Source organism: Petaurus breviceps, unplaced genomic scaffold (genome assembly GCF_028583685.1).
Source record: "Petaurus breviceps papuanus isolate PSGF00001 unplaced genomic scaffold, PetGlider_PUasm1.0 37, whole genome shotgun sequence".
NCBI lineage: Eukaryota > Metazoa > Chordata > Mammalia > Diprotodontia > Petauridae > Petaurus > Petaurus breviceps.
Window position 1 is genome coordinate 90,082,725 of NW_027186296.1, and position 12,415 is coordinate 90,095,139.

The 12,415-nt window shown below is 39.8% G+C and overlaps 1 protein-coding gene across 5 annotated transcripts in view; it reads right to left on the reverse strand.

The window, feature by feature from the left end:
* The window catches only part of AFAP1L2 (actin filament associated protein 1 like 2), a 141,205-nt gene that overhangs the window by 42,628 nt on the left and 86,162 nt on the right, over positions 1-12,415 (reverse strand). The window lies entirely within an intron of this gene.

Genomic DNA, 12,415 nt, shown 5'->3' on the forward strand with positions numbered 1-12,415 from the left:
TATATATATATATATATATAAAACACTTGATTTTAAAGCTTTGAATTCCAGATTCTTCCCTTCCTCCCTTGTCACCCACCCTTACTAGGAAGATAAGCAATTCAATATAGGTTATACATGTTTAGCTATGCAAAACATTTCCATAGTGGATATATTGTAAAAGACTGACTATATTTCCCTCCCTCCTATCCCACTTCCCACTTTTTCTATTCTCTACTTTGGTCCTGTCCCTTTTCAAAAGTGTGTGCTTCCAACTTCCCTCCCCTCTAGCCTGCCCTCCCTTCCATGATCCCCCCTCTCATCCCCTTCCTCCCTACTCTCCTGTAGGGTGAGATAGCCTATTTAATGTGTATATCATTCTCTCCCTAAGCCAAATTCAATGAGAATAAGGTTGACCCATTCCCTTTTGCCTTCCTGTTCTTCCCCTCCATTGTAACCATTTTTCATTCCCTCTTCTATATGAGATAGTTTACCCCATTGTCTCTCCCCATCTCCTCTCATTATATTCCTCTCTCATTTTACCTTTTAAGTGTCATCCCTTCCTGTTAAATTGGTCCTGTGCCCTCTATCTATGTATACCTGCAGACATATATACACACATTCACATATGTATTCATGTGTCCATATATCCTTGTATATAGACATATAAAGCATGTATATATGTGTATATATATATATGTATACACACACACACACACATTTCTATTCCCTTCAACTATTCTCATACTGAGAAAAGTTTCATCAGTTACAATTATTGTTTTTCCATGTAGGAATGTTAATAGTTCAACTTTGGTAAGTTGCTTATGATTTCTTTTCCCTGTTTACCTTCTCATGCTTCTCTTGCTTCTTGTATCTGAATGTCAAATTTTCTATTCAACTCTGGTTTTTTCCTCAAGAAGACTTTCTTTTTTTTTTTTATTTGTTTCCCCAGCACTTAGCACAGTAGCAGATTCTTAATAAATGTTTACTGAATGAGAGAACATAGGCTCACCCCATACCTAGAATTAGCTGAGTTAGGGCTGCGTGCTCCTCCATCCACTGCATTTTCCCATCAGGGACAGCTACCCTGTTTTTCCACATTCAGATGGTCCAGCCTGTACAGCTGTTCTTCTCTCCACCCAAGCCAGATTCCCTCAGTATTTCATGCTAAGAACTGTGCCTGGTGTGAGGAGGTTGGGACTTGTTACAGAGATGAAAAAGGGAAATATGATGTATGTGTGGGTCACTGGGCTCTCAGCTCATCCTGGCTTGAAGGCCTGTCTTATGATTTACTCACTGCCCTAGCAGTTCCCTCAGGGAGAGTGAACCTTGGACAGCGCAAAGGTGATCACTTGAAGAAGTTGGAGAAGTCTTTGCTTTGCAGCAAAGTAATTCCATGGAAAATGGAGCTGGCTTCTACTATGAAGCTGGATGGATTTTCTGGAAAATCTCCCCAGGGTCTGGAATTCATCCACTGGAACAACTGCCTTACATTTGAAAGCTTTCCTCAGCATTACACTGGGTTTTGCCCCATCAATTCCACTGACTAATGTTTTGTCAAACAAACTTCTCCTGTCCCCCCTGCCCCAGAGCAGAATCTACTAGAAATGTGATATTTTCTCTAGGGAAGGAGCTAGCTTTCTCCATAATTTCTGTTTCCTTGGACACTGCCCCCCGCTTCCAAGTGCCTTTATTTTATACACCAGCACCTTTCCTGTTGAGGTAGCTGACAGGGAAAGGTTTCTGGGTAGTAAACCCCATAGTTAGGTTCCCCTTAAGCAAGGGATCTTAACATCTTGCATGTGTCATGGACCCCTTTGGTAGTCTGGTGAAGCTTAAAGGCCTCTTCTCAGAAAAATATTTCTAATTGCAAAAAATACATGCATAGGATTATGGGGAAACCAATTATATTTGAAATAAAGTCAACCAAATCTATTTAATAAAACAACCACCACCAAGTTCACTGACCCCAGATTAGGAATCCCTACTGTAAAGGATTATGACAGCTACCTTTGTCAAGGAAATCAAGTCCCTTTGGAAGGTGCTTATGGTGACCTAATGAACTTTAAAACTTGTCCATGTGAAATCTTGAAGCAAATAAATTTGCCTTACTATTTTAAACACACAAATTCCTGGGTCTGAGTTGATACTACACAGTAGGAGTGAAGTTCCAACTCAGGAAATTCCCTTCATTTTTGGTTAACCTGTGAACAGCTGTTCCCTCAGAGGCAAAGCAAGCAATGGAGTTTCCATCTGGCAAGGACTAAGGGTTTTGGGGGCAGAAGAGCCATAATCAGATTATAACAACAGACCCAGTCCTCCAAGAAGCTGCTACATTCCTTGTTCACCCCTCATTGGCACTGGAAAATGCCCAAATTACTTTCTTCTATCCCTTCTCCTCCTCTTACGACCCCTCCTCAATTTTTTATACTGGGTATCCCTACAAAGAGTGCAGTTTAAAGCCTTAAGGTTTTCAAAGTGCTCTCTCATTTGAGCTTCACAACAATCTTGTAGGTTTTAATAAGTGTGTGAGACTGGATTTGAACTCAGGGAGATGAATCTTCCTGACTCCAAACCCAGCACTCTATCTACTGTGCCACCTAGGTTATCTATCCCCATTTTTTCATCTGGTAAAACTGAGGCACAGGGAGGTTAAGGGACTTGGTCTTGGCCACCCAGCTAGTCAACATAAAAGATAAGATTCAAATCTAGATGTCCTGAATCCAGTGCTTTTCAGTATAATTTGTTCCCTCTCCCTTCCCTTCCGAATATCAATGCAAACTGTTCCTAAGTGACATGAGCAGAGAGAAAATATCCCCTCAAGCACTGAGCTTTGGAAAAAGTGTAATCTGACCCCCAAATCTAAATTAGACCCCCTCAACTAGAAATGGCTCTCACTCTTCTTGACCTCTGAATCACTGCTGACCTTGCCATCCTTGCTGCAATCTCATTCCATGGCTTCTTCGAGGTGGCTCTCTCATAGATCCCTTCCTATTTCTTCTATTACACCACCCCTAACATGCAGCTGTTCCCCAAAATTCTGTCCTTTATCTGTTCTCTATATCTTCTCTTTTTATATAATTATCATACTCTTAACAGAATGTAAAATTATAATAGTATAATTATTAACATGACAATAATATATAACATAGTATAATTACTTTAATATTAAATTATAAAATTCTATATATTCTTTCCTATATCTTATCTTCTATCTCTATACTCAATTCCTTGGAGATCTCATTTAATCCAACAATTTCAACAATCACCTCTAAATGAATGACCCTGCAATACACCTCCAGTTTTAACATCTCTATCAAGATTTAAGACAAGGGGGAAGCTAGGTGGCACAGCGGATAGAGCACTGGCCCTGGAGTCAGGAGGACCTGAGTTCATATCTGGCTTCAGACAATTAACACTTACTAGCTGTGTGACCTTGGGTAAGTCACTTAACCCCAATTGCCCTGCCTTCCCTCCTCCAAAAAGACCAAAAAAGATTCAAGGGAACAATTACAACTGCCAAATGGACATCTCCACATTAACGTTCCATAAGTACTCAAATTTAGTGTGTCTTGAAATGAATTTACCTTTTCCCCAAAGGCTATCTTCCCTGTTTTTCCTATCTTTGTTAATGGTATATCCATTCTACCAGTTATCCAGGATTAAAACGTGAGTTATCAGGGCAGCCAGGTAGCACCTGAGTAAGAGCACTGGCCCCAGAGTCGGGATGACCTGGGATCAAATCCAGGCTCAGACACTTAGCACCCACCCAGAAATAACCAGCCGTGTAACCTTGAACCAAGTTACTTAACCCGAATTGCTTAAAAACAAACAAACAAAAAAGTGAGCTATTTCTTATTTCTTCCCTCTCTCTTCCTCTTACCCCCACATTTGGTTATCAACCTTTATTACCAATCATTTCCTTCTTTTCCATGTCTCTAAGGAAGAAGTAACCATTCTCCTCACCAAGGCCAATGCCTTATATCTCTGATTCCATGTATATTCTATTGATTCTATAGTCCTTCCTGCCTTCTCCTGGAGCTGACTCTATCATTTTTCCATCTCTCTTTTTCAATATCTCTATTTACTATCTCTTGCTCTACTGCCTACAAATGTGCTCAGGTCTACCAATCTATCAGGTCAAACAAAACAAAAAACTTACACTTTGCTCTACTGCTTCCTAAAGCAATCATCCTATCTCCCTCCCTCTTCCTTTTCACTGCCAAAGTCCTAAACCTAATCAACACTTTCTGCCTCCAACTTTCTCACCAGTCACTTACACTTCAATCCCCTGCAATTCGGCCTCTACTCCCACTACCTGATGGAAACTGTTCTTGCCAAGGGTGCCTTTTAACTACTAGATCTGATCATTTTTTTCTTTGGCCTAATCACCTCTGACCTCTCTACAACTTTTGCTATCACTGAACTCTCCCTCCTCCTTTGGGATATGTGCTTTTATCTCCTTCGGCTCTCAAGACACTGCTCTCTCCTGTTTTTCTTTATGGTTCCCCTGTCTGCTCCTTTTTACCTGCCTTTGCCAGATTATTACCCTGCAATTAATCCTACCCTGTTACTATGGATATTGGTCCCCAGGGCTCCGTCCTAGGCCTCTTCTCCTTTCTCTTTACACTCTCTCCCAGATCTCATCAGCTCTCATTTTCCTACAGATGACTCCAACAATCTGTATCATAGGAGCATAGATCTAGAATTGGCCATTTAGTCCAGCTGTCTCATTTTACAGATGAAGAAACTGAGGTCCAAGAAAGCTAAGTGACTTGTCCAAGACCAGACAGGTAGTAAACATTAGCTGTAGGATTTGAGACCAGGTTTTCTGATTCTAGAAATAGTGTTCTTCCTATAATGAGCTCCAGTCAAGGGTCAGCTCCTTGCTAGTTATCTCCCCCTGGATATACTGTGGGCATATGAAACTTAACTCTGTCCAAAACAGAACTCATTACTGTATCCTCCTAAACCAGCCCATCTGCCACACTTCCCCACTTCTAGTAAGGGCACCATCATCCTTCTAATCATTTGGATTCATAACCTTAGAATGAGTCTCGGTTCTTCCTTTTTCCATCTCCCCATATACAGCAGTTGCCAAATATGATCAAACCTCTCAGATTTTCCTTTCTCCCCAATCACATGGCAACAACCTTATTTCAGGTCCTCACTACTTGCTGTCTATAGCAGCGTCCTAACTGTAATATCCCTAGAATGGAAATTCTTTTCCCTTCTCTAGTCTATCCTCTACATAACTTCCAAAATAATTTTAAGGCATAGGTCTGACCATGCTCAAACATTTTCAGTAGTTTCCCATTACCTCTATAATAAAATACAAATTTCTTAGTCTGGAACTTAAGACCCTCTACATTGTGGCTCCGAACTACCTTTTCCACACTTATTTCATGCTATCTTTTTTTTTCCACAAACTCTTATGTTCTAGTCAAACTGAACCACTCACTGACCCCAAACTTGACAATCCCTCTCCTGCCTTCCTTGATTCCCACAAGTTTACTTTTAGGCATGGAATGTCCTCCCTCCCTCTTCATGCTTGTCTTCTTTCAAGGATCATCTCAGATGAGATCATCTTTGTGAAGCTTTTCCTGATTTCTCCATTTGGTAATAAACATCCTTGTCCTCTTCAACTGTCCTTGTAGTAGACATATATGCTGTATTTCCCTATATATATAATCGACTTGAGGGCAGGGTCTTTTCTGTATGTGACTTTGTCCCTTGGGTAACTGAGATAATGCCTTGTACATTTGGGGGTAGTCTGAACCTATGATTTCATTGATGTAATAAATTGACAACGTCAAAACTCCTTCCACATTAATGCAATCAGACTGGTTATAAAGCTAGGCTAAGAGAGTAGCCTAGGGCAATGGTTGGTTAAGGAAATTGTCCATGGCTGCACAACTACTATGTGAAGGAGGCAGTACTTGAACTAAATCTCACCGATTCCATGTCTAGTTCTATATTGACTCAACAGACTGAGTCTCACCTTGAACATAATAGGCACTTAGTAAAAGTTGGTTGAATTTAATTGTATTCACATGCCCCTCAGTAACCAAACTATACCACTCCTCATCCCTTGAATGTATCTCATACTTTTGTGTCTTTGGTCAGATCATTCTTAAACTGGGATGCTTTTCCTTTCCCTCTACCCCCTCTGCCTTTCAAGAACCAGTTCAAAGGTTACACCATCCATGAGACCTGTCTTCATCCTAAGAGAGTGTGAACAGTTCCTTCTTTTACCCCTGAACTCCCAGAGCATTGTCTTCGTACCTCTTATATTTATAACTTTTCAATTTATATCATAGTTATTTATGCATATGTTTAGATTCCTTAAGAGCAGAGACTGTAGCATTCATTTTTGTATGTATTACAATAACACTAAACATAGCAGGCATTCAATAAATGTTTGCTGAACAAAAGAGAATCAGTAAAGTTTGATCTCAGCAAGGAACAGAGATGAACTTGTACTTATCTAATAATAATACTATGCATGAGGCAATGAGAGGCCTCTGGCCCAGATAACGAGCCAGCAGCATGTTCCAAATGCTGAGCTGCTGAAGGCCTCCATCTGCCTTCTATTCCCTCATTTGCCAGATGCTTGACAAATTGGATGCATTAATGGTCACTCAGGACCTGTCCTCAGTTACCTTTGTTAGACTCACATATTGAGCCATCCTTCACTCTCCTATTCCTTTCTGCCCTGAGGCTTGAAGAACATAGAAATCTCTCAAAAAATACAGGAACTTCTCAGTAGAGATGACAACAAAAACGTGCAGAATGAGAACTTGTAGTGCCAATGCAATACTCAGAGTGCCCACGATCACTATAAATATACCTGCATGGTGCTCAATTGCAAAATATAACAGACTCTCCACATAGAAGACAGAAGCAAAACATTTATTAAAATGCCAGAAAACCAAATCCCAATAGCAGTAAGCTGATTCCATCATAGTAGCAAAGAAGTTAATAAGCAATAATAGCAGAGAGAGATATATCACCCTTTAGTATTCCCACAAACCAATATAAGACCAATACTTACATGTAAACCTATCTATCTCCCTGGGAATTATGCTCTCCTCCTAACTGTTTAGTCTAGCTCTGACTCCCAGCTTCCTGTGGGCTCTTCTCTTTGTTTCTGCAAACTCCTCCTACCACAGACTCCATGTGATTACATTCAGTCTATTAGGGGGCAGAATTTATTTTCAAAGCAGGAAAGGTCTTCAAATTCCCTTAGGCTCATTAAGAGGCAGGGAAGATCTTCAGATTCCTACTACTATTACAGGACTATGATGTGAGGCATGATGAATGTGTTCAATTGTTTGACTTATCTCTACTGTTACAAAGGTGGGGGGGGGGTAGCAGAGGAGGATGAAGTATGAAGAAGTAACAATAATGGTTTTAAAAAAGAAAAGAAAATGAACTTCTGGTGCCCATATGGCAGAGTGAGGAAGGAACCCTCTGAAGCCCTCCCAAATTCCCCTCCAAACAACTAGAAAAACACCTCAGAACTGATCTAAGAGCAGGAATGCAGTTAACTAGCCCAGCAGGAAAGGTCTGTCTCACTGGGATAGGAGTGGGGTGAGGTCCAAGAGCTGCAGCATTAAGATACGATAAAACAAAATCAAAAAAGTTAAAAAAAAATAGAAGAAAATGTGAAATTTCTCGTTGGAAAAAGAACTGATCTAGAAAATAGGTCCAGGAGAGATAATATAAGAATTATTGGACTACATGAAAGCCATGATAAGAAAAAAACTTGGACAACATCTTTCAAGAAATTATATATATATATATGTACATGAGAAAACCCAAACAAAAACAATTGCCCTGATATATCAGAACCAGAGGGCAAAATAGAGATTGAAAGAATTCACCAATTACCACCTCAAAGAGATCCCAAATTGAAAACAAATTCCAGAGCTCACAGATCAAGAAGAAAGTATTTCAAGCAATCAAAAAGAATCCAAATATCATACAGCTGAGAAGTACCATAGACAATTAAGTCACATTAACATTAAACATAGGATTACACAGAATTTAGCAGCTTCCACATTTAAGAACCAGAGGGTCTGGAATATGATATACTGAAAAGTAAAGGAGTTAGGATTGCAACCAAGAATCAGCTATTCAGCAAAATTGAATATCATTTTTCAGGGGAAAAAATAGCCATTTAACAAAAGAGAGAACTTGTAAGCATTTCTAATTAAAAGACCAGAGCTGAACAAAAATATAAGAGTCAAAGGAAATATAAAAAGGTGAAAAAGAAACAACAAAGAGAAAACAGGAGAAATTCAATTGGTCAAACTATTTATATTTCTAATTGGCAAGATAATATTTGTAACTCTTAACAGCTTTATTACTATAAAAGAAATTAGAAGGAGCATATGTAGACAAAGGGTGTGGATATAAGATGATTCTGATGGGAGGATACCCCCCAAAACAAAATAAAGGGGTGACAAAGAAAATTGCACTGGAAGAGAGGGGAGATTGAATGAGGGAAATCATCCCACATAAAAGAGGTATGAAAGAGTTATTATAATGGAGGAGAAGATGGGGTGGGAGGGAAGGGTGGTGGGCAAAACTTAAACCTTACTTACTCTCATCAAAAGTAGCTCAAAGAGGGAACATACACACTCAGTTGGATATAGAAATCTATTTTACTCTATAAGGAAGTAAAAAAGGATAAGAAAAGGGGGAGGGGAGACTGATACAAGGGAGGATATTTTGGGGAAAGTGGTGATCAGAAGTAAAACACTTGTGAAGAGGGAAAGGGTAGAGTGTAAGAGAGAGGTGGGGATAAACAAGTGAAAAATAGCATGGAGGGAAATATTCAGTTAGTTATCATAACTATAAATGTGAACGGGATGAACTCACCCAGAAAAGAGAAGCAGATTGCAAAAGCAAAAGTAGATCTCATTAAAAGAGATAAGGAAGAAAAACTACAACTTGCTGAGAAGTACCATAGACAATGAAGTCATATTAACGTTAAACATATATGTACCAAATGGTACAGCATCTAAATTTTTTCAGTTGAATGAGTTACAGGAGGAAATAGATAATAAAACTACTAGTGGGAGAAACTCAAAATTGGAACACCAGTGCACAGTTGGTGGAGCTGTGAATTGATTCAACCATTCTGAAGAGCAATTTGGAACTATGTCCAAAGGACTATAAAAATGGGCATACCCTTTGATCCAGCAATACCGCTGCTGGGTCTATATCCCAGAGATCCCAACAAAGGGAAAAGGATCTATTTGTACAAAAATACGTATGGTCGCTCTTTTTGTGGTGGCTAAGAATTGGAAACTGAAGAGATGCCCATCAAATGGAGAACAGCTAAACAAGCTATGTTATATGATTGTAATGGAGCATTATTGTGCTATAAAAAAAATTACAAGCAGGATGATTTCCGAAAAACCTGAAAAGACTTAACATGAACTGGTGTATAATGAAATGAACAGAACCAGGGAAACACTGTACACAGTAGCAGCAATGTTGTTTGATATTGACCTGTGAATGACTGTAATGTAATGCCAAAAGAAGGCAACTTCCCAGGTTCAAAATACCAGCATAGGTGCTCTCTATTTTATTTAGTGACAAACCAAGAACAGAGAAGATCAAAACATGACATCATTCCAAATACAGCATTTACTAAGTGTGATTAAATAATCTCCAAGTACTACCCCACCCCAGGATCTTCCAATAATTCAATCAATTACAAAGTCTCTGTTCTAAATACTTCTCCACCCCTAGGCTATACCTTAATTAAGTCCACCACAAAGCCCCTCTTCTCAAATGTAGATTAGTTTCCAAACATAAGGTCAAAAGTTCCCCACCCCCAGGATCACAATTGAATCTACCCCAGAGTTACATCAAGTTTAAACACAGCACTTAATACCCAAATGGAGGTCTTTTCTTCATCTTGACAGGAGGCAAGTTCTCAGCAATCTCAGTTCCTGGGGAGACAAGGCTTAGCAAGGCCATAAGATACATTGCCAGTCCCTTCATGAATTTATCCTCTGTCTGTAGAACAGTCCTAGAACCCCTGAACACATTATCAAAGCCCTCTCCCAGGATTTCTGTAAACATACAACAAGGAAATCCTTCTTCAGGGCTTCTGAACCAACAGAAAGGCTCCCAGACCCCTGCAACAACAGCACTGTCCTTCACCAGTGGACAGTATTCACTCTGTCTGCAGGACAGTCTCCAGACCCCTGCAACAACAGTACTGTCCCTCACCAGTGGACAGTATTCACTCTCTGTCTGCAGGACAGTCTCAGGGCTTCTTAGCGAACAGCCAGGTTCCAGGACTTCTTCAACAAAAGGACAGTCTTTCACCAGTGGACAAATCTGGCAAAATAACATCAAAACAGACAGACAAAGTACCAGCAAAACAGCCATGTCTCCTCAGTCCTTGGCAGCTCAGGGGGCAGGTCTCAAAAGTCCAGGGCAATTCAAAGCGGCCACCAGCAATTCTCTTAGTCTCTCTCTCTCCACGAGGTGCTGCTTCCAAAAAGATCTTCCGCCTCTCTCTTGTGTCTCCAAATCTACGTCACCAGCTCCTCCCAGTTCAGGACTTTCTTTTCACATCAACAAGCCCATCCCACAGGTGGGATTAACAAACTCTGGGTTTTAACACAATCAATTTGAAAACCAAGCCAATACAGGGGAATCTTTAATTGCCATTACTATCACAATGACTAAGCTATTCTCTGCAATACAATGATTCAAAACAAACCCAAAGGATTAATGATAAAGCATTACTACCTGCATCCAGAGAAAGAACTGATATTGATTGAACAGACTGAATTATGCCATTTTCTACTTTCTTTCATTTTTTCCCTTTTATTCAAGTATTCTTGTACAAAATGAGTAATATGGAAATGTTTTACATAATTGTACACGTATAACCTATATCTGATTGTTTATCATCTCAGGGAGGGGGGAGGGGAGAGGAAGAGGGATGGTTAGAATTTGGAACTCAAAACTTAAAATAAAATGTTAAAAAAAACTTGAAAAAAAATAAGGGAAAATAACTCCCTTGGCAGTCATCCCACGGCAGAGACTTAGTTAACTTTACAAGCCAACAGTCCATGCAAACAGCATAGGTGGTAAGCAGTTGCTTGTGTCATTCTGTAACTAGAATGAGTAACTTCTCATCTGACTGCAATCCATCCCTTACGTCCCCACTCAAGTCCTCTCCTTTCTCCATGAAGCCTTTCTTGATCACTGAATTCTATTTACAAGCCAGGCACCACTAAACTTAGCACTTAATTATATTCTGTCACACAATTATGAGACCTGAGAGACACTGGTATAGGACTGTCCAACATGCCATGCCTGAGTCAAAGAAAGTACTGTGCTCTATGAGCAAAGCAGAACTGCAGTAGTTCAAAAGACATGTGAGATGTGCAAATTTAGAGACATCTCCATTCTAAATGTTCCTATGTACTATTTGAACTTAACCTGAGTTAAGGCTTTCCAAGCTGATATTGGTTTAATCAGCCACAGTTGGACACACTATACAATAATCCCAACATTGCGATGTTGTTTTGGCCCCCTTCTATTATGAAGGACCACAAACTATCAAAGCCCTGACGGCAACCTCAGGGAGCTGACATTTTATTGGGAGGAGTGGAAGTACTACATACAAACAAAGAAGCATATGCACCATAATTCTAAGTGAAAAGAGTATTAATATACTAAGAGGAATGGTTTCCCATAGGAGACAGCACATGAATTAAGCCTAAAACGAAGGTTGGCATTCTATTAGACCCAGTGACACCAGTTTTCTTACTATTCCACACACAAAAAAAACACTCCATCTCTCAGCACTGGTCATTTTCCTGCAGTGTCCCTCATGCCTGGAGTGCTATCCCTCTTCATTTCCTTCATTTCCACCCTACTAACTTTCCTGGTTTCCTTTAAGTTCCAACTAGAATCTCATCTTCTACAGGAAACCTTCCCTCTTAATTCTAGCATCTTCCCTTTCTTATTTACTTTCTTCTTAGCCTATAAAACAGCTCAGTTCTACATATTTGTTTGCGTGTGGTCTCCCCATTAAACTGTAAGCTCTTTGTCTTTCAACTCTTTTTTCCCCCTAATACTTAGCACAGTGCCTGACACATAATATTTTTTGAATGACTAAGAGATACAGGTAGTCAGCTGGTACAAAAGTGTGGTAAGAAAACATCATACCAAGGTTAAACCAGTTTGGCTACAACATACAGTACACAAAGGGTAGAAACCTGGAAAAGTAGGCTGATGCTAGAATTTGAAGTGCTTTAAATGCCTGAGGAGTCTATATTTTATTGTGGAAATGACAAGGCAACACTGAATGTTCTTTGGGTAGGGGAGCGTTATGGTCAAACTTGTGCCTTAGATGATTTTGGTAGCAGATGTGGGTTGAGAGTGGAGAGAAGAG